This window comes from Coloeus monedula, assembly GCF_965178545.1.
Source record: "Coloeus monedula genome assembly, chromosome: 4".
NCBI lineage: Eukaryota > Metazoa > Chordata > Aves > Passeriformes > Corvidae > Coloeus > Coloeus monedula.
In genome coordinates this window covers 50,640,320-50,668,062 of record NC_138784.1, presented here as the reverse complement: position 1 = coordinate 50,668,062, position 27,743 = coordinate 50,640,320, and the positions used below count along the sequence as shown (strand labels likewise).

Sequence of the window (27,743 nt, the reverse complement as noted above, 5' to 3'; positions counted from 1 at the left end):
TAATACTTATTTTTATCCACATAAAAAATTTACAGTCATATGTTATCTATTGTATCTTTAGTCACCTATTATTATTATCTTATTTCTAAAAATAGCACAGACATACTACAATGCTTATGTACACAAATTCTTTATGAAATAAAGATGTTGTGAAGAATATTTGGGGCTTCTTGACCATTATTCTGAGCAGGTTTTCCACTAGCTTCAGCAGCACATTTTTTTGCATACTGCATCTCTATACTTTTAGAAATATCAGGGCTTTTTTTTAGCAACTTTATTTGTAATATTCAAAATTATGTCACTTACTGATTATTAAAAATCTATAAAAGTAATAATCTATTTTGCATTTCACAGAATAATTTTCTCAAATACTAAACTCGCCCTTAGTTAACCTCTATTATTTTTTTTAAATTAAATTTTAAGAGACTGGCTATCTTTCACCAGTCTCTTCAAGAATCAGAAGAAATAAGAAAATAAAATCAGCATATCCACTACTTTTATATTAAAAACAATCCCTCTGTTTGAGAGAATTAACAATTTAAACACCAATGGAAATGATATTTTCAACAATTATAATTTTGGTAAAAGCCATTAATAGTGTAACATCAAGCCAGCAGACACCTTTTCCTGCTATATTGTGCATAAAAAGTATTCCCATCTGTTTCAATGCTCTGGCTTTTTCATGGGCTTAAACCTGTCAAATTATTCCATTTGATTTCAGAGAATTCTCATATGGCAATCTATTTTATTTACTTTATCTTCAATAAAATGGTTGAGTGAGCATTAGCAACTACGAGACACAAGTTTCAATCAGTCCTCTGGCAAAGGCGTCAATCTACATTAGACCTACAACACTGTGAGCTGCAGCCAGAAAGCTGGAGTGAGACAGGGCAACAGTGAATGAGTGAGCAAGACCTAATAAAGCAGCAGTGAAGAGAGAGAAAATTCCCCCTAGACACTACCATACACCACTTATATAATGTGTGTGCCTAGCTCAACACACCAGTAGCTCCTTAATAAAGCTGACAGCTAAAAAGGAGATTCAGACTCCAACTTCATTTTACATGACACCTACAGTAATGGCCCTCTGTTCTCAAGCAGGTCACATTTAGAAACCTTCAATTCAGTTAAAAATTAAGAGTTCTCACCTCTCTCATTCATGTCACATAGGAAAAAAGAATCATAAAATTATTAAGATGCACACCATTTTCTCCTCATTTCATACAGCTGAAAAAAATTCAGGATTTAACTAGCTTTTCCTTAAAAATTTCTGTGCTATAAACCACAAAACAATCAGGGTATTTAAGCAATAATTCATTTCTGAAGACAGCATCATTAACGACTAATTCCAACAAATGCGGGGTACCAATCCCAGACATTACAAAAATATCTCCCAAAGCACAAACTTTGTAGTAACTGATGCAAGTTCCTACTTGATATGGGCTGTGAAAAGCAGATTATTGCAACAGTGCTCTTCCCAGGAAATCAGACCATTAAGACTGTACTTACTGCTTAGCTGAATTGAAAAGCTGGCCAGTTTAAATCCATAGTTTGATATTAGGTATAATCATAGCAAAAATTTACTGCCTCACATTTCCAGGTCACAAATTCAGTTCTATCAACGTACACTACTTTTTGACAAAACTTGACTTCAGGTTCCCCCCAAATCAGTAATTTACAGCTATTCAAAATCACCCTGGAAAGGTAATTTAAAATTCTACAATAAATAGTGTCTCTGATCTAATACTATTCCATTAAAGTATAAAGTACTGTTTATGTTTCAGACTCTTCCTGTTGGAAACCAAATTTAAAACAAAGCCCATCAAACCCCATCTAATTACTTCTTGCAAACCAGATACCATCTTTTTCTTTCAGCATTATGCTGTAGATCCTCCACCAGACATGTGGAAGGGTTAGACTTCTTTGTGGACAAAGTCAATGCCAATCCACTATGCAGCTAGTGGAAAACATCATCTCTTTCACATGTTGGTCATCAACGTGGTCACCAGCAATGAGTCCTTAATGTAATTGTTGAGAGAATTTCAGTTCAGATGCAAGATACCTGTATGAGATATTCTTCTGTACTATTCTAACAATATAATTATGTTTGCCCTACAAAAAAATAAACATATCCATATAGACTGAATATTTAATAGTATACAAAATGTATACATATACATGTACATGAGTTGTGATGTTTCAAGTTTTTATTTCTTGTAGTACCAGAAAGAAACAGGAAGGAGCACAATGTCTCCTGTTCTCCAAACTGACAACAAAGAAGAGCCAGATCAATTTAATAATTATTAATACCAGAATTTATGTAGCTTTTTCTTTTAAGCCTAAGTAACTCAGAAAACAGAGACGTAAATGTATCAATAACAGTCTCCAAAACTGTCTATTTAAGTCATCAGTCAAAAAATAGAATATTTTTTCTCTGCTTTCACATTTCTCCAACATGGATTTTTGTCTTATTTTCAGTTTTTCCAGCTCTATCTCAGTTTTTCTAAAACTTACTCCTAAATAGTTAAGTGTTCTACTGAGAGGACAAAAACCAAAAACATTTTTTTTCTGTTAATTAAAAATGTATTCATAAACGCAATTTTATTTTTATGCATATCTATCACTACATTTATGACTAAATCCCAGTTTTCAATCAGTGCAAACACACTCTATCCTGCCATAAAATAACCTATTAATTCTAAATAACATACTGATGAACTAGCATTCAGAATTTACTACTGTTTCCTCATTGACTGCAAAAACATTCCTTCTCCACCTTCACATACTGCAATAAATAGAGACCAATGCTAAAAAGGCCAAAAAGGTTTTGGCTTCCTTTACAGAAAGCGTTTTTATAGAATATATTTAACTTAAAGTTATGGAAGAAAATATTGCAGGAAGCAGAACAGCAGTTACTTTCTTTCATATGCTTTAAGTTTCAGACATACTGGAATTCAATAAAATTATGCTGCCAAACTATTATAGATGCACAAGTCAGTTATACTGCATTTTGGACATTATTTGTCAGAACATAGTAAACTTCCAGAAAAAACATCCTTTAAAAATTATATCACTCTTGCTGACTCAACAGATTTCAATTACTACACTTTCTATCAAGCCAACCAATTCTCCAAAATACTGACACTGTCCATCAAGAAACTATGTAACCTAACTATATACAAGTTACACCATTCAGACATGTACAAATATGTGAGACAAATCCAGCCATATTTCCATCGCTACACAGAAAGCAAAGAATCTGACATTTCTTACTGTTTTTTCTGTTGAGGAATGAAAGGAAAAAACACTGTTTTGAAAATATATTACTACATACTAACATACAGTCATACAAAGGTTTGCACATGATGCCAGTAATATCTACAGTTTCCCTGTATAGAGCTGTATATCCTTTGATTTACAACACTGTTACATCTAACCTTTCTTCTTTTCCTGGCTTCACCATATTCATACAGTAGCCTTCCAACCAGTGCCTTAATTCCTTGGAAAAAGGTGAAGTTAAATCGGAATAAAGGAATTTTCCTTTCTTATTACCCAGTGAAGACAGTCACAGTGAAACACATACCAGAACAGTCTTGTTTTACACTACTTCGAACTAGGTTAAAAAGGTCTGTGCTTCCTCCAAGAGGGTAAAACTTTAAAAAACTTGTTATAAACATAGTTTCAGAACTAATTACTGTCACCATCATTAACTCCTCTGGAAGAGCCTCTTTTTCTTTCCTTCCAGAGGCATCAATACATTAAGAAGGATACACCAATATTATGGAGTGTATAGGTATATCTGAATATCTCATAATACCTTAGCAGTTACTACAGATGGTATATAGGGAAACAGTACGTATTTATTTCAGCAATATGTATTTGTATTTACATTTTTTTTCTACTTACTGGGGTACGTAAAAGCAATTTGGCCTGGTTCTTACTATAATTAGTTTGTTGCACCCTGTTGAAATCTGCATCTTAAAAATTTAGTACCAGGTCCAACTGACCATATTTTGCAATTTATATGCTAAAATATTGCCTAAAAATTTTAAATTTGCAAAGTTCTGGGAATATTCCCAGAAGATTTTATACCTTGTAGAAAATGTAAAATATGAACTACTGCAACACTCAACATATAGATTAATTCTTTGTTGCAATAGCAATTATGAAAAATCTGAAATAACTGTGACTGGCTTGCTAAGCTCTGATCTTAGGCTAATTCCGCCAAGATCTCCTTTTCCACATCTGTCTAAGTTAAAAAGACCTGACAGCCTCTTGTACATGATTCACTGAAGATAGCTGTGAAGGTCTGGAGCAAAGCAAGGTGTTCAATGCAGGCATGCCAAGTGGCACTATACCCACTGACAGTGTGGTGTCACAGGCTGGTTCAGCCTATTAGCACAAAAAGCAGTTGAACTCACAGTTCTTGACATCATGGAATATTCCTGGTTATCAAAGGAATAAAGACTGTCCCAGTTTCAAGAAACTAGGAATATCCAAACTCAGGTATTCTTTACTGTTTATTATAGTATACTGGCCTTTTAAAATTTTACTTTTTACAAGAAATAGTCTAAAATTTTTTTCAGAAAAAAACAGCTTAATTATCATACTCCTAATATAGATGTTGTAATGGAACTGTACGGTGTAAGTTAACTCCACAGTTCAAGAGACCTTGGTGAGAGAACCATGGTTTCACTTATTTTCAAGGCAGAGGCTGAAAAGCATGTAGGGAAACCCTAAATGAATCAGATATTCTCTGCTATCTAGTCATAACACAAGCAGTCATACATGCCAGTGAATTGGGGAAAGCAGAGATCAGCTATTTGAATTTGCATTGGTAAGAAGGAACAGCAATTCCAGAAAAAAAAAGTTGCAAAAAAAATACTCTTAGATTTGTGATGCTTGACCTGTACTCACCTGCTTCTTCTAAGCCTCAAAAAGACCTTTTAACTTCAACCTTGAACTGAAGTGATGTCCAAAATCAATTCTAGTACCACCATCCTGACAAAACAGAGAGAAATGTTTACAGCTATTTAGACATCATTTAAAAAAAACCAATGCAGAATCTGGCCTTATCACTCCCTCTAATTTGTTCCAGATGTGCATATGCTGATTCACAAGTAATCTGAAAGAAAAGGAGCTGTAATTTTAAATTTTTTGATTTTGACATAAAGCTGGTTGAAAGACATAGCAAGTTAAAAGATTCTCTTAACAAGTAGTAAGCTTAAATGTAGTCCACAAAGAAATATAATTGTTCACCTAAGTTTCTTCCTTGCAGTAGAGCGACAGCTATGGCATCAGTCAAATTCTAGTCTTATATTTTTATTCTATTTTTATTATTATACTACCCAAGGGCAAACAAAAGGAAGGCTTCCCTGAAGTAGTTTGTTCCATACAGAGAACTGCACACAATATCACTACCAGTAAGTTCACAGGGTCATCTGAAGGAAGGAACAGAAGCTGGGAGACAGCATGCCAATAAAATTTAAATCTATATGTATGTTAGGAAGGACAAAAGGACAAGCAAAAAGAAAAAAAAAGCAGCACTGAAGCTGAGACTGGAAGACTGCAATGAAGAGAGAAGGTTGGACAAGACAGAAGAAATAAAGAACACGCAGGTCCATAGAATATTTAGATTACATCTATGTCTGAGCACATTTCTCTTTTCTGAAATCGATTGGCAGAGATAATCCTACATCTATGCTGGCATAGTCACATGTGCTCTGAAACAGAGGGGCTGCATAAAAATTGTCTAATGGAGGTGGTCAAATAAATGTCTGGGAATTTTCTGGAACAATGCTGGTTTTTAAAGACTTTAACTGTGGCAGAGACCTGGAAATATTTCCAGGCATTGTTTAATTTACTAATATAGACACAGACTTAATGCCTGAAACTCTGCTATCTCTGAAGTAGGTCCTACCAGCCTCTCGATGGTGCCTCTTGGCAATTCTCTCTTGCTGACAAGGTCAGACAGAAGCAGGCTGAAGAGTAAAATGAATGTAGAATTTTATAAAGAAAAGACTGCTTTCCCACAGTTTAAGAAAAAAAATCTGTGTTCCAACTGGCATTATTAATACACACTTTGTTACAAGATGTTTGGACATTTAAAAGAGCTGCAGTTCTAACTTGTTCCTTTGTTTGTAGAGTGTAACAAAACCTGCTGGGAAGGTCGAAGTTCCTAGAAAACTGAAAGCTACCTGGCAGCCTCTGTAGTAGTGCAAGTGAAGAAGGGAGAGCAAAGAATGACAGGCTGAAGGAATAAACACTACATGAAACCCCTGCACAGTAGGACAGCACTGGGAAATGAGAAGGATATCTTATGAGCTTAATACAAAGCAAAAAAAGATAAGAAAATGTTAAAAACAGGTAAGAATCCTAAGGCAAATATGAGGAGGTGAAGGTGGGTGTCAATTCTTAAAAGTTGGTGGAAAGTAAAATATGTGTCAATGAAACTTTGCTTGATGGTCATGTGGTCACCCTGGATCCACAATGTAAATGTCCAACCGAGTGAATAGCATCTCACTGTCCTATTTCCCATTAAAAGGTTGCAGTTTTGCCTCTAAATAGCTATGCCTCTAAGTCTTTGAAGTTTCCTGTGCACCTAAATTCTAGAGAGAAGTACACATTAAAGTTATTTCTTCAACACTAGATTTTGTTGACAGATAATATGTAAGCCTCAAACGTGAATATTCTGTATTTCTTTTTTCCTATAATCCATTACACCAAAATACTTTCAAGTCATCAGTTTTCTTAGCTTGGATTATATTAAACATCACATCTTGCTTCACCTCGTAAAGCCAAGACAATCACAGTTATTATATATGAAATCTTGTATCAAAACATGACCCATTTTGTTGAGATACAGCCTTTTTAGAAGAAATTGTCCATTTTAACATTTTTTGGTAATTAGTCTTAATATGAAAACAACCATTAATCTCGATGATTATAATTTTATCTTTGGTCTATTTCTGGATTTCTATACTTTTTCAGAAAACAGTAAGAAATATTTAAAGTGGTGAAGATGGCACAAAATAGGTGTGACAGATATGTCACAGGCAAACAGCAGGTCTTAACCTATTCTCTTCTTAACGGTACAGATTTTCATTTTTAGAAACTTATCTATTGACCTATGTTTCATTTATGCTACATTTCAGTGTGGTTTATAAACATTGATTTGTTTTGATTTTTGTTAGCATCCTAAAACCTGGATCTGAGTCATTTCAGTTATTCCAGTTTAAGACCAACATTTCTCTACTGTCTCTCCACCTGAGCTAGCAGATTCCATCCCTTGGGCCTTAGCAGCTAGATCTTTAATTGTTTACCTATCCCCTACTGACAGTGCTTAAAGAGATATATTTCCCATTCTTCAATATCTAACAATCCTATCTGAACCTTAAAAATTTACAAATTTACAGACCTTGTTTACCAAAACTTTAAAAGCATCCTGACATTATGTTAATTGTCATAATTGTGTCAAAAATCCCAAGAATATTTAATTCAAAATGAAAGTCAAATTCATTCCTGGATGAAGACCTTCCTTAGAAACTTGACTTAAAAAATACAATGCCCATACACTGCAAACTACTTCTTTAACTCATTCATTTACTTGCCGCAATCACCTCTTAGCTTATTCCACATTTAGATCACAAATCATTAGGATAAGTTTACCTGTTATATGTTTGCACACTGCCTCTAAGACAACATTTTGATTTGAGACTACATGCTCTTATTCATTATCCTGCCTTATTGGTGGCCTTTGGTATTTTTTAAAATGTAAATAACCCCACCAAAGTGCACCACAGCGCTTAAGCAGTTCTAGTATTTGATAGATCAAGTTGCCATGATGTGTCACTATTTCAGGTAAGACATGCTTGTTCAGATTTCTTCTATAGTAAAAATGGTTCAAACTGCATTAGTGCTTGAAATGGGTATTTGTATAAAATATTCTAATGAAGCACCACTCATCAAAGCATTCAAGAAGATTTTAGAACGTGGTTGAGGGCTATCTATATAAGTTATTATTAGGTATGCTTGTTTTGAGTCAGACAGATTAAGCCGAAGACACCACTGGTTTCACTAAAGCAAAAATTACTTGCTAGAGAGACTGACTAGTATTTTAAAGACATAAGCATTCACTGGTATCTGTAGCTTCCACCTTTTTATCATATAGGACTCACACAATTAAAAACAAAACTCTTAATTCATAACAGGACTTCCGAGCAAGCCTTAAATTGCACTATGTCAATGGGATGTCCTGAATTTTATTTGAAAATACATCACTTACATACAATCTATATCTTGCAAAAGTATGAAAAAAAAGTGTAAATCTATTAAATAGTCAGACTACGTATTTTTAAATATATTTTAACTACTTCAATACAGTAACTCACAGTAGAAAAAAAAGATTTTTAAAGAATATTATATAAATTGCAGAACTGCAAATAGTAAAGAAACACCCCTTTTCTTCCTGATTCCAGTAATTCACATTTCTGTGATAGAAAGATACTCAGAAGTTCATAACCAGATGAGCACTACTGAATGCCATTATAATTAACAAGAACATACAAAATGAATTTGAAGTTACGTTTATAATCAGTCCAAAGTTAAATGATACAACGAAAAGACCTTCATACTACTGTGATCTCTCAGCTAACTTTTACATACTATTTCACACTGGTACTTAGACAAATGAAGGCTGGATTACATTATCAGTGGTTCCCAACAGAAGTTCTGTGGCAGTAGGAGAAGCATATATTTTTTTCATGTGGCACAGAGAAAATAATGAATTCCTGAATGATTCTTGAGCTGTCAAGCTTCCCCAACTACATAGTTTCCAAATTTTTCAATGCTATGTACTTATAAAGGTTCACATAATATTCTATACCACAAAAATTATTCTTGAAGTTTTTCACCATGGAATTTACTGTGAAAAACACCCATACTCCATTAATCCAGAAAACATGTAGCTGTGTAAAGAAGTAAGTGAAGGATAATAATAAAATTTACAAAAAATCATTAAAAATTTAATATTAAACACCTTGGAAATTGCCCAGTGACAGAAAAAATGTCCATATGGACTAAATGCATCATCTACTTCCAGTATGTCCCATCCACTGTGTAACTGATGCACAGGTTACATATAATTCCTCTTGGGGAAGAGGGGCTAGGGGGGATGTTGTTCCACTTAGGTCTTGTCCTGAAGACTAATAGGACACTGATTACCTGTACTTAGCAAAGCACACTGGAGAAAATGGAGACAGTACCAATGAATGGGAAGCCTGGAGTGATGGAAAAATCATCCCTCAGTCTTTTCTTCCAAAATCTCCACAGCAACATTGTCTGAATAGTTGGATATACAGACTAAACCATCCCTGAGGCAGGTCTAACTTGCTTGACTTGCCCCTACATGATAGATAACCTGTGCTGACACTAATCTTATAAGTATGCACAATACCAATATCATATTTATAGAGATTTCTGAACACTTTATCCAATGTGCACAGATACCATACCTTACTTTATCCTCAGGCATGTCTGTCTTTCTTCTGAAAACATAATTTATTGGAAGACAACTCAGAGAAAAACCTCTTTCCACTTGTTGAATTTTCTTATTATAATAAACTGCAATAGTCTACACTAATTGGGGAACAAGAATATAAACAACAATGAAAGCAATTAACTATTCCTAAACAGTTTGTTCTACAATACCACTAATAAAATGGCACTGCAGTCTTGTGAATTCCTTCCAGAATTACTATGTGTTTCTCCCTTTTTCTCCTCTGATGTGATTAGAAGGAATTCAGAAATACTATCAGATGAGAATGTAGAACAGCTTTAAAAGGTAGTATTTCATAAGTGCACGTATATGGTGATCCCCCTGAGTTGTCTCACATATCTAGTTTGTTCCTGTAAGGAGATGTATGTATAGATTTATAACCTAGTAACACATGAAGTCAAAATGCACCTGACCCTTCTGCCATGCTGCACCATATCACAGACTCTCCCACTCACAGAGTGGCTGATGAGTAGCAACTGCATAAAGCATCTGAATTTAGACTGGGTCACTTAGTACATTAGACAGATGCATCTCCAAAACTTTCAAAAAAGGTGACTCCAGTTCCCAGTTTCTCTAGGCAACCGTTTCTGTTCCATAATTATCCTTCTACTGAAAATCTTTTCCTTTATATTGAATCAAAACCTTCACACATATGAGTCCCATCCATTCCAACTGCTCCTTCACAAAAAGGGCAACCCTCCTACTCCTTTTCTGCCTGAGCTTTTGTTGAGCCATCCATCACTAAATCCCAACTTTGTAGTTGTTCTGCCACTTGGCAGTTTAATCCAGTGGTATCATTATTCTAGATCTGCATGTGGAACTCTAGCTCCTCCTGTTTCTTTCCCACCCACAAGAATCTCATCTAAATAAATACATTGAAAACTCACTAAAACCAACAACAAAACATAGAAAATTAAAGAGTCACACAATTTTCAGGGAGAAAAAGGAACACCAAACAGTGTGAAGTCCACACCTACAAACAGTGCAGAACAGAAAACCTAACACATACAGACTCAAGCTCCTAAAGACCAAAAGAAAACAGACAAAAAAAGTTATGATAAGTAACTCAAGCTAATTGTGAAAAAAAAATTAAGATTAAAAAAACCAACCAAACAAACAAACAACAACAAAAAAAAACAAAAACAAAAAAAAAAAACCAAAAAAAAAACAAAAAAAACCAAAAAAAAAAAAAAACAAAAACAAAAAAAAAAAAAACAAAACAAAAAAAAAAAAAAAAAAAAAACAAAAAAAAAAAACACAAAACAAGCAAACAAAAAGAGGTTCCAAGATAATCTACCTGGGCAGGCTCAATCTCCTGCCAAAAATTCCACCATAAAAATAAAGACAGGAAGTTGTCCCACCAATTGCTGTCATCTCCATTATCTGACTGTTGGCAGCATCTCAAAGTATGTGTTTTCTACTTTGGGTGAACAGCAGGTAACTCCCCCATCAGCACAGATCTTCCTTCGGGCTTCCATAGCCCTAACACATTGTCAGTTTGGGCACCTCAAGAACTGCTTACATTGCTTAGGAGGCTGGTTCAATACTGATATGACCACCACAGTTAGCTACAGATAATTGTCACAAACTAAATGTCCCTAAGATGACTGGATCCTTGCAGAGATCCCTATCCTAAACCCAAAATCTGACATGACTTAATTGTGTCTTTAGCAAACAAGAACAGAATTAGAACAGAACTGTATCCTTGATTTCTTCTCAAGGACCCTGCCTGGTGAGCTGAGTAACAGGTCTCTCTAGAGGATGCTGATCACACTTGCCCATCCTCTGCTTCTCGATTTCTTATTCAGAGCTACATCGGTCTGAGGAGGGAAAATTCTTACACATAGGCCAGTCCTCCTTACAGGCACAGCACATCTTCAGCTATGCTGTATTTTGATATGGACCACTTCAGATTACTGGGCAAGCTCAAGGATTCCTTTTTTTTTTTTTTCCACTCATTAGAGAATGACTCTTCTTGGTTACGAGTTTGTGCCAGTTTGGACAAACTTGGAGGAAAAATATCCTCTGATAGAAGGCAGGCCACAACCACCCCTCCCCCACCATGTTCGGCAAAAAAAAGAAATTTTCCTTGGAGGAGAGTGAAAGAGATAAAAACTATTTATTTAACAAACACACAGGAAAAGGATAATAATGCTGAATAATAAAACCTGTCGCTGTGGAGAGAAACCTGGGAAGATTTCAGAGCCCTTTGGTAGGTGTGGTCTCTCTCCTCCTCCTCAGAGTTGGGTCATGGGCCCACCTCCAGAGCCTCGGTGGAAAATTCTCCTGATGTGTTCTGATGTTGAAACAGTCCAGAGAAGAAGGGAAAGAAACGAAGTCCCAGGAAGACAAGTTCAACTCTCTGCCTCCCTCCAGAGAAAAGGAGCCAAAAGCTGGCTGAAAAGCAAGAAGGGTGCTTTCTCCACTCTTGCTGCTGCAGAAGCAGAGGAGTGTGTACCTGTGTCCTTGAACAACTGTTTTGAAAAGTTTGCTTGATTTTTTCCTCTCCCCCCTCTCAGGCTCAGTTTAAAGGCACAGAAAGGCACAAAGTTAATTTCTGGGCATAGAGCAGCAATAGGAGATACACATCATAAAGCCACCCCAAGACACAGATCCATCTGGCAGTTTAGCAGCCCATCATGTTAAACAACCCAGAGACTCCCTTTCAGCAATGGCCAAAGTAGATGACATCAAGAAAGACACAGGATATAAATATGACCCATGCTCTGGACCAATACCTAAAGACACCTAAGAAACACAGAACCTTCATAACACTGAAAAATGTCCCTGTAAGTACGGCAGATAAATATTAGGGCTGCTGGAAATTTCTGCCTGTCTTGTACAAGCACATGACATATCGGGGTATGACTCAAAGTAAATTTCTAGCCACAGTCAATAACTGCTTTGATGTAGATTGGAATCTATGCCCTTGAAGGGGCAACAAAAGCCAAAAAAACTCTACCACCATTTCAAAGAGGGTCACTGAATAAAAATGAGTAAGCTTGTTACAAGGAAGAAAAAAGAATCGGCTACAAAAGTCACATTTTTACAGGTGGCACAGAGACTGATTAAAGACACCTTTTGCAAGCTCAGAAGAAATGCATACAACCCATCAAAAAAGACTGAGAAAATCCAGGGAAGGGAGCGATCGTGAACAAATGGGATGAAGGAGGCTATTAGAAAGAAAATAGCATCCTTGTAAAAGCTACAAGTTGCGTCCAAGTGAGGAAAACAGAAAGGATTGTAATCTTTGGGAGGCTTAAACATAAAACACAGTCCAGGGTCAGAGGGCTGCAGGGACCAGCAGCTCCCTATGGGCTGGAGGCCAGAAGTTGTGGGGGCTGTCCATGGGCAGAGCAGGACCTGGCTGCCCTTGGGTATGGAGAATGGCAGTCCAAGGGGAAGCTGGGGGCAGCCCTGGCCCACAGCACACCAGGCACCTCAGCGGGGACAGGCCAAGGCTGAGGTCAGAGTCAGGCTTAGTGAAGAGGCTCCCACAGACAGCCACCTAGGGGCTTCTGCTGAGGCTGGCAGAAAGCAAGGGCCACTAAAAAGCTGGGGTTTCATCCACACCGGAGAAGACTGGAGAAGTTACTAGGCCAGACATCCTCCTCAGAGAGATACGTGAGAGGATCTGTCTTAAACTGAAGTGCCAATAGAGAACATGAGAACAAAAAGACAAACTGAGCTCTAACAGATTATTACATTGGAGTATATCCCATCAACAACTCTAAAGGAACTTGAGTATGAAACAGCTGAACTTAAAATAGAAAAATCTGCCTGCTTCAAATTGTCCTAAAATCAAAGGAAGGTGGCAAATATTAAATCAATCCTAAAAAATCTAGAGAAAGTCCAGAAAGCTACAGATCAGCACACATGGTGTTCACACTAGGCAATTTCCTACAGGCTACAATAGAGTTTATGTGTATGTCAATATAAACAACATGTTGGGAAGGAGTCAACATTCCAGTATGAAAAAGGACATGCCTTGGACGATCTCAGTTATTTTGAGAAGTCAGTGAGAAAATGTAAGTCATGTATTTCCAAAAATCACTTTATAAGCTCTCTTACCCGAAGTCTCTAAAAGAAACTAAACTGCATGGGAGAAAAAAATAAAAAAAATGAGGTCTTTTCACTGCTAAAAATTTAAAAGAGAGGATATTAGGAAGAAGAATAAATGACAGTTTGCAGTATTTCCTAGAAGGATATCATAGAACCATTATTAAGGTTAGAAAAGATCTCCAAGTCCAACTTTTGTCCAAACACTACCATGCCAACTAAACCATAGCACTAAGTGCCATGTCCAGTCATTTCCTGAACACCCCAGGGATGGTGACTCCATCACTTCCCTAGACAGTTCATTCCAAATCTTGGACATCCTTTCCATGAAGAAATTCTTCCTGACGTCCAACCTGACATTCCCCTGATGAAGCCTGAGGAAATTTCCTCTTGTCCTGTCGCTGGTCCCCTGGGAAAAGAGACAGACCCCCACCTGGCCACAACCTCCTTTCAGGTAGCTGTTAGAGTAGTCAGGCATTGGAGTAAGTGTCCCAAGGGAGGTGCCTAACTCATCACACATGGAAAGACATCGCGGTCTGGTGCTGGGTGACGTGGTTTAGGGGTTTAGGGGTTACAGTGGTAGTGCTGGATGGACGGTTGCACTGGACAATCTTAAAGATCTCTTCCAACCGTATCATTCTATGAAATCTGAATTCAGTTTTTGAAAATAAAATGTATGCAGGACCCAAATGTTGCCTGCAACTTTTGGAAACTGCCTCACATACCTGCAGAACTTCAATACAACTCTTCACACTCAGTAGGATTCTGTAGGTGATCCCACAGTAAATACAAAGGTAGTATCTTCAACAATTATTTTGAATTACCTTTTGGACAATACTGTTAAAGCAGCAAATCATCTTACTCTAGTGATTTAAACCAAATAGTAAAAGCCAAAGAGAGAGGGATCAAATCTTTCATTTTCCTAAGATAATAAAGTGTGTTTGTTCATAAAGAAGCAAAGCTGGAGAGGGACTTTTTACAAGGGCATGTAGTGATAGGTCAAGAGGCAATGGCTTTAAACTGAAAGAAGGCAGATTTACGTTACTTAGAAAGAATAAATTCTTTACTGCAAGAGGGGTGAGACACTTAATCAGGTTGCCCAGAGACTTGTGGATGCCCTGTCCCTGGAAATATTCAAAGCCAGGTTTGATGGTACTTTAAGCAACTTGGTCCAGTGAAAGGTGTCCCTGCCCATGGCAGGGGGGTTGGAACTAGAGGATCTTCAAGGTCCTTTCTTACCCAAACCATTCTAAAATTCTATGCAGTGTCTATGAATGAGTTTAACCTCTTTAACAGATTGAAAAAAACCACCAGTCTTCTAACAACTTAAGGGTTCAGGTTAATTTAGGCATTTGTACTAGTTTCAATTCTGCATTAACTTTCATAATAAATGAGAAAATTCTCATAACAACCTCCTGCATGGTGTGATGCACATGTTGCTCATAAAACATAAAACATTTATCTGACATATACAAATCAAAGCATAATGGGAATGTAGATAGCTTTTATATTTTAAAAGCAGTAAATTTTCTTGGACATTTTCTATTTTTATGCTTATCTTGTGACTTTCTTCAACCCATCAATTTTACATTAATAAAATGACCCTCTTACAAAAACCTTCAGGCATATAAACTCAATATAAAATAAATACAGTAAAATACTGATAAGCTAAACTATGTAGCTTTGCTTTCCAAAATATTAACATGTATTTTCTTTTAAAGAAGAATGATTGAAATGCATAGGGTAAGAGAATCCTGGCAAATAAGAACTTTTACTTCAAAAAGTTACCATGTGATTACTTTTGCCAGGAATGTCAATTGCTTTGGCTGATGCAGAGCCAACAAACTTTAATTTATGACAATTGACTTCATAGTACCCCGTGGAAATTTCTGTCAGAGACATGGCTGCTTCCAGCCACTCCAAGCCACCCACTGCAGGGTGGTGCCTCATATGGAAGAGGTTTAGGAAAGGGCAAAACCACCACATAGGCAGAGGAGGATTGATGGGGGCAAAGTGTGAGAAACAGCTTCAGAACACCCGTGAAGGTCAGTGAACAAGAAGGTGAGCTGGTGCTGCCTGAAGAAAGCACTGCTTTCATTATTTCTCACTACCCAAATGTATTTTAATTGGAAATAAATTGGATCCATTTTTCCCAGGTCAGACCTGTTTTGCCTGTAACAGTAACTGGTAAGCAATCTCCCATGTCTTAATCATAACCCATGAACTTTCTGGCATCCTATTTTCTCCCTCCTGCCCTGCTGAGGAGGGAAGCAACCAAGTAGCTGGCCATAGCCAGCCCCTAACACTCACCTACTGACCCCAGAGAATCACAGCACTGGACATTTTGCAAATACTTTGAAGGATGTTCATGTACTATAACACTGTAAAAACTGCATATATTCTGGAAACTGATAGCTCTAAAGCTGTGAAATTAATAAAGCAGCAATTTAATGTAAAATTTTCTACTGAGATATCTATGGACCATAATATAACTTCTTCAGAAGTCTTTTCCACATCACTGCAATATACATAACAGCATCCCAAGAAAAAAATTTTTAAAACTTCTAACTCAAACAGGTCAGAAATTACATGCTCACAGCTTGTTTCTGTAAGGGACACAAATATTGTCACAATCACTGAAACTTTTCTCCAAAAAAGACTATGTTACGCAGAATTTACCTTGATCCCATTGCAACAAACAGAAACTGATACAAGCAATAAACCTTTTCAGTAAAAGAAACATAATTTTCTTGTTTCACAAGCAAATTTAATGAAAGAAATGTGTCTGTTCAAACTGAAAGGAAAACAGAAGTCAAGTGCCAAAAGCAAGAGGACAATAAGAGCAAGCTGTGGAAGCCAGGATAAGTGCTGGTGGAAGGGGAAAAGAAGAAAAGAACAAGTAAGAGAACTGGCAGACAAGCATGTCACTTCTGGGTGTTGTGGGTTGTAAATTTTAACTACATTGGGATAGCTCCAGGTGCACATATGACCATGTAAGCACAAGGAAAAAGGTATAATTCCAGTAAATGAAAAAGATCAAGTAAGCTCATATTTAATGGCCTTAGATGATCTGTCACACCACAGCAGATGCACTTCAGATGTTACTCAGCAGTAGGTTTTCCACCTGCCCCTTTTCCTGAGTCTTGTGCATAGATTAACAGGATAAACACAAGCAGCTGAAGAGTTGAGTAGTGAAAGCAGAAGGGAGGAAAAACTAATGAAAGACAGATGAAGGAGAAAAAGACAAAAAAATTAATGGGAATAATGAAAGAATAAACAGTGGAATTGCAAAAATGTGTGTGAAAACAAGCACCAATATGTTGGTGTCAAAGGTAAAGTAAAAGAGATTAAAGTCATGCATTACTGATGTCAAGAAGCATTTATTTAAAAATGATCTTGCTGCCCTGAACTGTAATACAAAAAGGACCCTTTTGAAAACTGCCTGCCAGCAGTCTCAGAGAGGCCTTGTGTTGTGTATTGCCTGTGGGAAATTTAAACTGTCCTTGATTTAAAGCAATTGAAACTTTTCAGTGAAATACAAAAAATAAATTTAATTTCATGTGATGTTACCATTAAACACTATACCGTAAGAGGTCCTTTCATAAATGTGACTACATGAAAAAAAATTTCCAGGGTAGATCAGGATTGATGTAACTAGGCTACAATTCAACAGCAAAATTCCCACTGATTTTAGCAGAACAGATTTAAAACCAGAAGTGAACACTTTTGAAATTCCTTTATTTATGGATTCCACAGATGGAATTCATGCAATGCTGTCATATCTATGACTCCACCTTGTCCCCACACTTTTCGGTAGATATGTTATGAGGAGAAATAGATGTAAAACTGGGATCCTTTCATCTTCTCTGACTCAGCGTTCTCTTGACTCTACTGGTTGTAATAAAACTCTTTGCCTGAGACAAACAAACAATATCTGGCCTCTCATTTATTCAAAGTACTTTGTAGGAGTCTTTCTATAGATTCAATAAACCCAATAAAAACAGAATAATTTATTACATTGCAAAGAATAAAAAATATCTTTCCTCTTGGTAACTCCTCAGACATGTCAGGCTCTACTGAGTTGCCCACAGAGTGTCCAAGGTAATCCTATCTGCCCTACAGCTGTCACTTCAGAAGGGTGCAGGTGTCCTGTGTCATATCTGACAGATGACCTCTCAGGTTATCTCAGATTTGCAGGACACATAATCAAGCCCACCCTGTCAAGTATAAAGCTACTGGGCTACTTCTGGGAGATTTACATTATTTCTGCAAGGCTTCAGTAGTGGGCAATTACAGCAACATGTAAATCTGTTCAAGTAAATTCTTACATTTGGAAGCTCTTCTAATGTTCAGCCAAAGAATTCCATACTTACCCTTGCTCTTTTTGCATCTCATCCGCCTTACTTTTAGCATGAATTTATAAACCACTTTCCTGCTGCCAAACTCTCCATATGATTTATTAAAATTTTAGCCCAACAAATTAATGCAAAATACAAGCTAATACTAATTAATACTGATTGCAAAGCAAACACTCAAATTCCTCTGATAATTCCAACTTTACTTTTTCATGAGCCAGACAGGTATTGAAACAGAGTTCACGGACACACAGTGAAACATATATTTCCAAGATATTTTTAATCTCTTTCATTGCTGAAGTCAATAAACTGACCAAATTCCAATGGCTAATTGTACTTCTTCTCTTTCAATCACCAAAATGTAAAATTGAGGGATTTTGGTTGGTATGAAGTGTTAATTCCAACACAAGTTTATGTTTGGTGTTCTCCACCTCTATGTTATATGTGAAGAAAATAACAAAGCAACAGATGACTTGAACTGCTTGACTAATTTTGGTGAAAGTACAGTACTGCTGTTTCATTTAACAGCTAAGTAATCAATTCCAAAATTTACAGAGATGTCAGGTATAAATGATTTTTAATACCTTTCCTTAAAAAAAATTAATCCAAGTGGAATATATATTTTCTACTGTTTTCATATTTCTCTGCCCTACTTTATCATCACTGCTTAGATGGAATGGAAATACCCACCAGCTGCAAATAACATAAAAACCTTAGATGGCAAATACATCTGATGGACTACTCATTGCCACTTACACATTAGTAACTTCAGCGTTTATCACTTACTGAATTCTAAAGTATATTTATGCACACAAATTGTTTATGCACCCAAGTTTTACAAACCCTGACACAAGTCAGAAATATTTGCACACAGGAATTTCTGAGATAAGTTTTGCTGTTATGATTCATAACATTTTTCCATTTCTAACTGCCATTACAACTCTGCAATTAGAAGAGCAATCAAATAATATACTGACAAAAATCAGCAGCTGCCATCATGCTGTTCATGACAGAAATATTTTGCTGTTCATTGAAACAACCATCATCATCAGATGTATTCTGGAACCATGTGTAGTCTCTCTGAACAAGAGGCAACTGAAAGATATATGGAGATGATGTAACAAACCAATTTACTCTAAGTTAGAAGAAATAATACAGTTGCCATAACACAAGGAGAAGCAACTAACTTAGTACTATTAGAATTTCTGAATACATGTTTTCCACCAGAGTATTCTACAGTAAATCTACAAGTGCCTTCTGGGCAGTGCATAACCATAAACAGGAACTCAGGGTAAGTCTTCAGTGAAACCTTTGCCTCCAGGAGATGTAGATGGGACTGGGGGAGCAGTAGAGATTCACCACTGTCAGAGAGGGCAGGATGGGGCTCCTGTCAGTAATAGGTATCTCCTATCTTCCAGATGCAATTCCAGATGCACGAAATAAGTCAAATGTGATGGTATGATCAAATTTCTAATGAAAACAGAACTTTGCTTCTTTTTTTAAAGACATTTATAAACTTCAGTTACAGAGAAGAGAAAGATCAACTAACCATTTGAAACATGGTGAGCCAAATGGCTCCTGCCTCCCATCAGTCACAGATCACCCGGCCTCACCTCAAGAACACAGCCTGACTGCAACGTTTCTGTAACACCAACATCTTTTGCCATTTTACACAAGGATATTTGTTTTGTGGACTCCTGTAGCATTCACTATGTTATTATGACAACTTTTCCCCACTGCAGACCAAAGAGTAGCAGAAAGAGCTATGATTCTAAGAAAGGTAAATACGTGTAAGGAACCAGGACTATTATCATTATGGGATTAGCAACATAAGACTAGAAGCACGTTACCCAACTCTTCCTAGAGCTGCGTCACTAGAACTGCTGGGTAGGTAGGATTACAGCAAATTTCCCATTCTACCTAAGGTATAAAGAAAGAATGAGAAAACAATGAATATAAACCTCTTTTAAGATACAAGATGTAGTTGTCCCGGGGCCTTGAGAAGTCAAAGGGTTGTGCAGAGAATGATCCCTCCCAAAAAAAACACTGGTAACACACTGGATGTAGTCCTCATCTTCCTCTTTCTGGTTCTGAGAACTGCGTCCTTAAAAAAGCCACATTCCAAGAGATAAGCACCAGAAAGCTGAACATAGATATAGTCTCTGGTTTTGATGTATTTGCAGCTATTTTAAAGCCCAATTAACTTTTGGCAAGGTAAAGATCTTGCTTTGCTTTGCTTCTTGCTGGAGAACATCAGTATGGTATTCCTTATGATACCCTAAGGTGTGCACTAAAGTGAATCACAGATTCTCTACATTGCCCAAGCTCCAAAAGAACAAATTTCTCATCAGCAACCAAGACCCTGAGTTTGGAGGTACTCCAAGTGTGTTTTTTGAAGCCTTTTAATGAGGTAATTCAAACTGCCAGGAATGGCAAGAGAAATATGAAAAGATTTGTGCTGCAGATACATTTTGGATCATTACATTGTATCAGAGAAGATAACCTCAGTAAGGCATATCTGAGAGAGTTCCCATTTAAAACTAAAGACCCACTTATCCTATATGCTATACAAACAGCAGAAACACAATTTCCCAGAGACAGAGGCTAAAGGAAACAAAACCAGAAGAATGACAGAAGCAATGATAAAATATGTTATCAGCCAGCAATCAGAATGCACATCATTATTTCTTAGTAAGAGTTAATTTCCTTACACATTTGCTTTAGTCTTGAAACAAAAAAAGTATTAATTTAATTGAAATCCTCAGTAGCTTTTTCAATATCCCTTTTTAATAAATCAAATGCATTTTATTTATATAGATATATATGACATTTCCCCCTCTAATTTTTCTTGTAACAGTAGTAATAGTAACAGTAACAGTACTAAAAGCATAGTGAGCAGTACTTACATTCAACTTCTGCCTGTTTCAGTTCTTTAACAATCAGACTTATAATAATCCTTCCCTACTGAAATACTGTAACAATATTTATGCATTTCTTTTAGAGTTGTTACTGTTGCTTTCTATAATTGTTTTTAAAAGTATTTACATTTGAAAATACAGAAAGAACAACTGAAGCTTGTCAAACAAATGAAGAGTATTTCTGCTAAAATGCAAACATTCTGTAATTTTTACATTTTCCCTCATATTCTGTGATTTCCTATGACTTCAAACATTATGCTTTAAAATATTCCATTTACACAACACATTTACCCTACACTGTCACATAACTACAATTTAAGCTATTGCAAGAACTGGTCACCAGCATTACCACAAACACAAGTCAGGAGTGACAAATGCTGCATTCATCCATGAACAAACAGTATTTGCTACTACACTTGTGGGTTTTTTCTGTTATTTTTAAAGACGATAAAATTGAAATATATATATATATATATATATATATATATATATATATATTATACCTGAATATATGACATACCACCAAGCTCTTCAGTTTTGCATATTTTCATGGTTGAAGCATAAACTCCAGAAAATATTAACCACCCACAGAGATCACCTTGACATGCTTTTGCTGCAGAAAATAGAACATTATACAAACTACTGAAGCCTGAAGCATACTCAAAACATCACATCCTATTTGTAAAACGCACAGAAAGAATAATGGGATCAGTAAGAACATTTAAAAAGTAGTGTTATATTCAGTTTTAACTCTATAAAAATGAGACTTCTCAAAAAGCAGGCATACTTTTAATATGATCGGACTAAGCTGAACATAACTGTTGCATAAATCCTTCTTAGTTTTACCCATACAATCTCAAAGACATTAAGGAGTAACACTAAGCCATATGCACAAAAAATATGTATGCCTCATATGGACATATGAGGACAACCTACTGGAAAACCAATGCCCTCATATGAAAAACTGGCAATCACACCAGTATTTCCCAAATCCATATTTGAAAGGAATCTAGTATACAATTCAACATACTTTGAAGAAAAATAACATTTATAAATCTAAAAATTACAATGTACTTCCAATTATGACTGCTCTTGATTTTAGAGAAATCAGTGTCAATGTTCAGGATGTACTTCTTCATGCATGCACAGGTTCATGCAAAGTGCCACAGAACTTCTGGCAATAAAAATAGGCAAATTAAATCCATTTATGATTTTAAATAATTTTTTAAAAGGAAATATATGACATTACAACTGTGGTAGTAAAAAATTGACCTTAATGGCTCAAGAGAACCATTCCATCCTAAGTTCTGAGGCTAATACACAAAATCACACAAATTTATTCTGAATATTAGCATGTATACAGAAAGGACAGATAATGTAATACAATTAGAATGAGGACAAATAATACAACATTGCTTCATAACAAGTTTCATATCCAAGGAGCCTTTATTTGTCATTATTGTGCTCCATTCCACACTGAAAAGGGAAAATATGCATTATTAAATTATATTGCATGTTTTACTAGACCTACTGAAACTCTTATTTATTCTGAGTCCTCAATGAAGATGGCAACACAAAATAAGGAATTACGTCTGTGAAAAAAAATGCTATATTTAGTCATGTTTCTCTTAAAGAAAATATTGCACAACAAGGAAAGCATTACCTATTTTCCTAGCAGGAAATACAATTGCACCACATAAACAAGGAAAAGACCCATTAATTCTTGTAGTGTATTCACTGGCAAGACAGCAGCCTTTGTTTTCCACTATAGAGTACTGAGATACTCAAGAACTTGACGGTATTCAGTAACTTTTCTTGGGACATTGCAAAAAAATCTATTAGATTAGGCTATCTAGAAATGCCAAAAGGACTTCTGATATTCTTACCCCAATAAGGTCTTTCTATGCTGCCAAAAAAAAGAGAGGGAAGGAAGGAGCAGGGGGGAGAAAGCTAAGGGAGGAAGAAGGGAAGTGACAGGGGAGGAGAGAGGCACAAACGTATCTCATCTACTTTAGCTCAGTTAAAACTCTGCTACAGTCTAAGTCTCATTCAAGCTTCAATAAATACAGTAATATGAATATATCTCCTTCAGTTCATTACAAAACAGCCTCTTCAACTGGCAACAGGAGAATTTAAGAACTTGGCACTCAAAATGGCACTACTGAAAAGCATTCAGGCTGGACACTTCCTAAACTTTAGTTTTCATCCTTCACAGTTTCTGTGCCAGAACAAACCCCTTTCAATTTTTGAAAGACTTCAAATTTGCAATGGTTTGGAAAGAATTGCAGGTTTCAAGTTACTACCATTAACACTGTCTCTATCTGTCCACATCATCTCTTACAGGCACCTACTGTTCTGCCTGTACCTAGGGAGCAAAATCAGAAACTTCAAAATCTGCAAGCTACTGTGGTGGAGGAAGGAGAGTACTGACATGGAAGGAATTAATAGAATATTCAGGGAGAAGACAGATGAATTTCTGGAGGTTACATGATACATTGATACAGAAACTGGTAGACTCTTTAGAGTTGCTTTGCTCAAAAACCATTTTGTTTCACTGTATGTTTCATGCAATGTTTGTTTAGGCATTTTGATCATCATTAGTACAGGCATCAAAACTCAGGTTTTCCAAATCACTACAGCTTCAAGCAGCAACTGTAATTACACCAGCTTTAAGGTTCCCTTTTTTTTGTGATATGTTTTATTTCCGGGACTATCACTCTACACAGGCTGGGTAAGCCATTAGAGTGACTATTTTTTTGCCTTGTCCTTTCATTTCTTCTCTCATGAAGTAACTCACCACAGTGGCTCTTAGGTTCCTTTCAAAAACTGAACTCAACATATTTCTTAATTCTGCAGGATTTCACAATAATCAGGTGATTTTTTTAGAAAGCAATTTTGTCTGTCATTTTCAGTGAAAGCCAAAACTACCTTCCAGAATGACAAATGAAACAAAATAATGTAAAAACTTAAGAAATTTCACAAACACATTCTGTCAGTAATATCTACTAGTGGTAGAGTTTTCAGTGGGAGGAAAAGGAATAATTCAGATCAGATTCTTATAAATTCCAATTACGTTTGTAGGGTTTGGAATATATCTCATACATTTTGGCAAGGCTTCACTCACCATGTAGATTTCCAAAGTTACGTACTAAGCAAAACAGGTGTGTGAACCATTTCATGAAGTAAAATTATATGAGCAATTAGCTGCTGAAGTGTCATCAGTCAGATACTGAGAGCTCTTTCACGTGCATTGTCACTGCACTCTTAGCAAATCCTCAATGTAGTCATTAGGGAGGAAGAAAATTGAGACTTATCTCAACAGAAGAGGCACACAAAGCATTTAGAAAAAGCTGCACATAAAACGTGGTGCAACATGAGTTCAATTATCTCCTTATCGTATAGTATGAGCACGCAGGATATGAAAATAGAAGGGAAATTGTATAAATACTGAGATACAGTCTGCACAATATAGAGAGCAGTTAGGTAAAGGGCAATAAACCATATTGGAGCACTGTAGTGAAGAAAAAAATACAAAAAGGTGTTGGAAGCAAGGCAGTTGATAGTACCATGGCTTGGAAAGCATTTCTGCTCAGAGAACTATGCTGGACATTAGACCAAGATCCTTTATTGACATGAAATTAATTTTAAAAAATCTGATATAATTTTAAAGCTTTTTTTAAGAATTCTGGTGTTCACTTTATGATATTTAATGTTTTACATATTTCAATAAAGACAGCTGAACTAAAGTCTTCCATTTACCATAATTATATATCCACAGTTCAGAAACACCAACGGTATTTATCAGTATGTCAAAATTTTGGTAACAATTCAAAACTTATCTAAATCATACTGAAAAGTCAGCTGCCAGAATCACACCATTACTTGCCTGTGCTATTCAAATTATACTTGCTTCGGTTCTTACTTTGTAAATGTAACAAGCAGCACAAGTACTATCAAAGGTCTAAATACATAAGACACAAGGGGTTCAGTCTCAGCAGGTTATTAGATTTGGTGCCCATTTACACACTAAGAACATTAATTATGATGGGAAAAAAAAAGGCTAACCTGCCACTGAAAAGTATAAAATTGTTTAGGCTCTTAGTACAGAGAGCCTCTTTTTCCAGTAACGATTAGTCTCACTGTTCAACACTGCCAAGATAACACTCAGAATAATATTTATGGACATATGTGCTATCTTCTTTTGGAATCAATACAAAATTTAAATAGAAATTATGGGTTGACACTTCTGAAAAACTTATACTTAAGTAAGAATCAGTACCTGATAAAAATACTACAATAAGGTCTCTATGTCCTGGGGCATGGGGGACAGAGGTTTATTTCTACACATTGTTTCCTGCTGTTTTCCAAGTACAGCCAGTGAGAATTTCTATAAATTTTGTGGAAAATTACTGCCTCAAAATTGTAAATAAAACAAACATTTTGTTGGCCAAGTTCACAAAAAATGCCAAGTGTTCATTCTCAAGTAATAGTCCCAGCATAGCTAAAACAATGCTGTAATCACAATACGAAAGCTGTTTTCCAAATCTTTTCAAGATATTCAAAGGTCCATGTATATTCATGAATATTGATCAGCATGAACTAGTGTCCTGGGTTGCAGAGTATTCTATTACCATCCTCAGGAGCTGTTGAAATCAGGTGGGGCAGTGTTTCCTTGCCTCCTCCCCCCAGACTATCTTGCTGTTAATGGCCCATCATTGTCCTGCCGCCTGAATCAGAGATAACTCCCTCCGGACCATCTTCTGTTAATGAGCCTTATCAACACTTGGCCTCATGACTCATTACCCCACTGTGAGATGCTCCACCCAGAGGGAGGAACCAAGCATCCCATCGTGGATATAATCTGGGACTCTGACCACCAGACACCCCTTCCCAGTGGATTTCCAGAGGACAGGAGCTACACAGCCACCACTGGACTTTCTGAGGAAGAGCAGACCCCTTTACTACAGGATCACTGCTTCAGAGGACTGCAGCCACCATTCTAGCAGACTGCTACCACCACCCTGCCTAACAGGGACTCAGGTTGTACCTTGACTCTGTCAGTTTGACAGTGTTTTCTTTTACTTTTTTTTTTTGACAGTGTTTTCTTTTACTTTTTTTTTTTTCCTTTTCTTTAATTTCCATTAAATTGTTATTCTGACTTGGTGCCTCCCCTGCTTTGTTTTCAAACCAGTACAACTAGGATCATCAGTCCAGTTTAAAATTATATCTGACTAGAAGCAGCACTAGGAATCTTGTGTTGAATCTGTCACTCTCATCGTCAGGCCCCTGAAACGTATCTAGAACCATTTCAGACAACTTTGTATCTCAAAATGACATTAAGCAACAGAAGCCTCTAAACAGTCAGAGAAGGGAAAAAAAAAAGATGTTTCTATAGAGATTGAAGAGACTTTCCACAGAACCCCTACAGCTGTCTGAAGTGCTTGCTGAAGGATCCCATCTCTCTCCAGGGACTATTAACAGATTTTAAGTATACCAGACTGCTGGTATAGACATCCAGAATAAGGCTATGAAATACACTATTCTTCCTTGTAAATAGACACTTGGTAATGAAAACTACTGAAGTTGTGTTTTCTTTTAAAAAGTTGTGAAGGCAATAAAACACTTCCTTCACATCTCTGCTAATATGAGACTTTTGATCTTTCCGTTTCTGTCCTGTGGCATCTTTATTTAAAAAAAAAGCCCACAGAAAATGATCTTAACGTAACAAGCAATGTGTTTACTGCTTCCAGCACAGAAAACCATCTGCTTATTATCTCTGATAGTATGAACTTCTGTTTTATTCTCTGCTAGGCCATCACAACACATCATCAGCAATGCTGCTCATAGGTGCACCTCAGAACATCACATGGTAAAGCACAGCGAATTTCATTTTAGTGAAGACTCTATCAATGCCACTTTTAGAAGACTTTCCAACAAGCAGCAAAGGCAGGGCAGAAGAAAGGACGAAAAATTACAATTTACACTGCATAAGCTTCTGTACAGTATGCCCAGCGGTCACAAACACCCTGCTTCCTAGTCTGAGTGCTGATTTTTATTTAGTAGTCTTGCATCGAAACACTGTTGCAATATTCCAGCATCTCCATTAGTGTATGACCTCCCTGTCAAACACCCCCATAAAAGCAGAAATATTAAAAATACAGCTCTTCCACACACATCTGATAACTCAGCTAATTAAACAGATGTTCTAGTATTTAGCATCAAACCAGTTAGAATGTGTTTTTCATTTGCATTACAAAACTCCTATCTGGTACAAAACAAAATGTGTTTGGGTAAGCAGTAATGCTTCGTCAGCTTAGCTTAAAGCAGTATCTGACTGAAAATGCCTCCTGTAAAATTTTGGGTTAAATCTCCAGTCTTAATCTTTACATACCTGCAACAAGACAAAGCTGGCTCAATGAATCAAGACTTGGCGCACCACTGAACTAACCAAAAAAGTCAAAACACACAGATGTCAGCTTCTCAAGTAATATCTGGTAAAGAACAAAACAAAATATTTACAGCTTTACACAGCTCTTCATAAATGTCTGCTTTGTCCAACACATTAATCACTTCCAATCACTGTGTCAGCGTAACTTCATCGTGGCACACTGCACTGACGTACGACTTTACATTAGAATGGAAATTTCTTTGACAGTCTTCTAAGAGTACGGAGATTTTAAAATCAACTTTAAATACACAACATAAAGGCGTGCTTAAGTATCTTAGATTGGTATTTTCTTTAAATCCAAGCAATTTAATTTAAAATTATTATATAGAGAACATATATAGCTACAAATAGCTATGGAAAGGGTATTGCAATAAACTGTAAAAACTTCAAATGGTATTTCAATAATT

General features: G+C 36.4%; 1 protein-coding gene across 1 annotated transcript in view; it reads right to left on the bottom strand.

The window, feature by feature from the left end:
- The window catches only part of FOXP2 (forkhead box P2), a gene marked incomplete at its 3' end in the record, with an annotated part of 394,472 nt that overhangs the window by 277,070 nt on the left and 89,659 nt on the right, over positions 1 to 27,743 (bottom strand). The window contains exon 7 of the mRNA XM_082280538.1: positions 4,918 to 5,001. The remainder of the gene's footprint in view (positions 1 to 4,917; positions 5,002 to 27,743) is intronic.